This window comes from Sciurus vulgaris (genome assembly GCF_902686455.1).
Source record: "Sciurus vulgaris genome assembly, chromosome: 16".
In the NCBI taxonomy this organism is placed as follows: Eukaryota; Metazoa; Chordata; class Mammalia; order Rodentia; family Sciuridae; genus Sciurus; species Sciurus vulgaris.
In genome coordinates, this window is record NC_136477.1 from 22,491,168 (window position 1) to 22,495,063 (window position 3,896).

Consider the following 3,896-nt stretch of genomic DNA (forward strand, 5'->3'; position numbering starts at 1 on the left):
TTCAGGAAAAGAAAAAGAAATTACAGGGTTTTACTTGCATTTCAATTCAAATACAAAATTACAGGTTTCTTGTTTTGTTTTTTGTATTATACTGTATTGTATTGAATTGATTATATTCTTGAATCTCTTCAGTCTCTTGATTCCACTGACATAGTCAATACTTGCTTTATCATATAGACTCTCACACACAATATCAGAATCACAATATTGTTGCTAAAAAGAAAACTATTGAATGAAGTTTAAGATTTCTTTGTGGTTCTTTGGTGTGTAGGATATACTTCCTGAGGAATGTACAGGTCAAATGCTGGAATTTAAAGTCGCTTGACATATTTGTCTGCATGTGGCTATACCACCACCTTGATAGTTAAATGTTTTAAGAGTTACTTTAAAATTTTTTTTTTAAATGAACACAAAACATTGACAGAATCCTGAAGTAAAAGATATACAGCTCTAGTTATCATCCTTGTCCATTTCCCTGCCAGTACTACCAAGGAAATTGTTTTATTAGTTATTGGTGTAACTAAAACTTCCATTGATAGGAGCAAAAAATGCAGTTGCTTTTTCTTTTCCCATTTATTACTCCCTTTCTGATACAACAGGTAGCAGGCCATGTCCTGGTCTGTTTTTCATTTCCTATCTTCTGGGAATCAGTCCTCACTTCTGTTTACAGGTGTGCCATATTCCCCTGTATGGACATAGAGTGATGCTTCCATCAATCCCCTCTCAATGGGGATGTGGGTGGCTTCCATTCTTCAGCAGTTATCAACAGTGCTTCATATTCTTACAAGTTCACATGGATTTTTCAAACTCCCAGGTTGAAGGATAAACTCATTTTTAATTTTGTTAGTTATTAAAAAAATTCCACCTACAGGGATTTATATTTTTCCGAGTGCCTGTTTTCCACATCGCACTAATAGAATGTATCATCTAACTTGGTTTTCCCCAGTCTGACAAGAAATAGTGTCTTGGTAGTTTTGATTTGCATTTCTCTTATGATGTACATCCTCAGATATTTAAAGGTCATCTGCAGCACCTTATTTTCTGCCTACTGTCTATTTGTAGCTTTTGTTCATTCTTCCATGTTCTTTCCAAAGTACAGAAATTCCTTATACATGGCTAAAATTAGTCTTTTGTGATGTTGTGAATACTTTAGTCAGTTTATTAAATAATAATTTAATTTGCTTATTTTGGACATCTAAAAACTGTTTTAGTTAAAGATAGGAACTTTTAACTGTTTCTAAAATTTCAGTCTTAGGAGAGTCTCTCCCACTTTCAGATCAAATTCATCCATGTTTTTTCATCTGGTAAAGACGTTTTCATTCTTACAGTAGGGTCAGTGATCCATTCTGATTTTATTCTTATGTACAACATGAGAAATGCATTCAATTTTGTTTTTTCCCCACACAGTTAGCCACATTTGCCTCGACACCATTTTTAAGTGTTTCCCTCCACCACTGAGATGCTTCCTTTATCCAATACTAAATTCCTAGACTTTCCCTAATTGTTTACAAAATGTTATAATATCTAATAGGGTTGTCCCTATTTTTCCATTGTGCTTTTCTAGGTTTCTTCTGGCTATTCTTGTTCTTTCTTTCCAATATTTTGGTATAGGACAAAAACTTCTTATTCTGGTGTGGCCTTTAAATACATATATTAAAAAAGAAGACATGAAGACATTTCAAAAGGGTTCTCTAAATAATATTCTGAAACCAAGCCTAGATAGCTTATTTTTTTTTAATTGGTTTTAGGAGAATAAGAAAAAAAACCCAGAAACGGTCTTAACAAAATGTGTGCACATGCAAAAAACCACATATAGCGGCCGTGACACCTGCACACCAGAGTAGCCATCCCTCAGGATAACAGTGTTTACAGAACACTCACTGGATCCAAGGTCCTGTGATAATTATTATAAATGGAATGGCCCATGCTAAACACTCAAGAAAATATACAACTGTCTTATTCCAACTACCACAGTAAAATTTATTCTATGAAATAAAGTACAATGTGCATAACTTAGCAAAGATCAAATAGAGATTTTTTTAAAAAGGAAAACGATTGGTACCCACAGTATTTTAAAGATTCTAGGATTGTAACCTTCTCTGACAGTACAATCTTCACAGAGTTAGATATACCGGACCCCAAGGTTTTCAAATGAAGAAAATTTAAAGTCAGTAGCAAACTTCACCTGATACTTAGATATATTTTTCCTGAATCACTTGGCATGTCTCTAGCCAGAAACCCCACTTTGTAAGGGAACCAGGGACCTTTCCTTCAAGGTGTGGGACCAAGGTTCCTGGACAAAAACCTATTAGAGAAATTGGCATTCACCTGGCAAAGGATAATTAGAAGAGATTAGCATGTCAATCAAAATACACAAATATTACTCAAGTTATTTGTACTACTGTCAGATTTGAGTTTGGCTATCTGAGCTATTGATTAAAAAGTGAAGGCTCCTTTTGTTCTTAAGGCAGAAAAAAATATCCTGGCTCTCATGTTGTCATGCTGAACTAACCTAGCTAAACTGCCGAATGAGATGAATGGTTTCTTGGGAAGCTGTTTCCCATCTTCTGTGTAATACTTTTATAGGAGAATAATATTGAAAATATAATTTTCAGTCCTTCTGGTAGTCTATCAACAGTATACAATCTTACATTTCCTGACAACTACAAATTCCCTAATTAACCATTTACAAAATACAATAACTCAAACCATTATTTGCTCTAGAGTTCACTGTTTTTATTTACACAGCCTGCCTTTCTCCTCCACAAGCAATGTTAGCAAAACATAAGGCAAAGATGCCTTGCTGGTGACAATTATATTCAATTTTCTTTTGTTGAGGGTTTTCTCGGCAGTTAGTTACCACATGGAACTTTTTCACAGTTTCAAAGTTTTCCTCATTTTAAAACTGCAAGAAGGTGCTACACTTGGTGCTAGTCACTGTCAAAGAGTACAATCAACATTATAGAATTTTTGTAATATAAATTCAAGTATGCATGATTAATCAACACAATACTCAATAAAAAACAAACCCAAGTGCGAGCTCATTTTTGGTGCCATGAGACAACAGCACCACCCATTTTCTATTTTAGTGGTAAAAATGCAATCCAGTTTTAGCACCCATCTAAAGAGTCATGAAAATGTTCATGAAAATACGATATGACTTGGCTTACTGGAAGGAAACAATTCTAAAATCCCCCGAAGTGAGGAAATCTGTTCTAGTTGCTGCACCTTGGTTCTGGGAAAAGGATAACATTAACAGGAGAGGAAAGGGTTGGATTTTTGGTTAAGGTTTTTCACTATTTGAATCCCTTAAGCATTAATGTCATTCTTCCTTCGAAGTATAGAACTGTGCTATACATAGAAGTTAACAGGAGTTATGCTGTTACAGATTGCATCACATTTAAAATGCTGAACATGGGTTTGCAGCTTTAAATATAAAAGAGAAAAACCAGAAAAATTAATGCTAGTGATTGAATCCCATCCTTTTAACTAAAAACCTATTTTGTCACTTCATTTAATCTTTAGAAAATCATTATTACAGGTATTTTTCTGTGCTAGGGATTGAACCCAGGGCTTCCTGCATATCAGGCAAGCTCTCTACCACTGAGCTACAAACCCAGCTCTTGTCACTCCATTTAAAATCAGGTGAAGGATTCTAAACAATTGACAAACTTTTACGTAAAAATAAACTGAATTTGAATTAACTTTAAGTTAGTAGATGTGGTAAATACAATCAGACAAAGAATATCAAGTGCACTTCTATAGTACATAACAAAACAGACCCAGAAATCACTTCTTTGAATTTGTAATATAGACTGCATTATAAAAAGTACCTGACTAGCAAAGTTAGGTAAAAAATGAAAAAAAATCTTAGTTGAAAAATTACAGATTTTCAG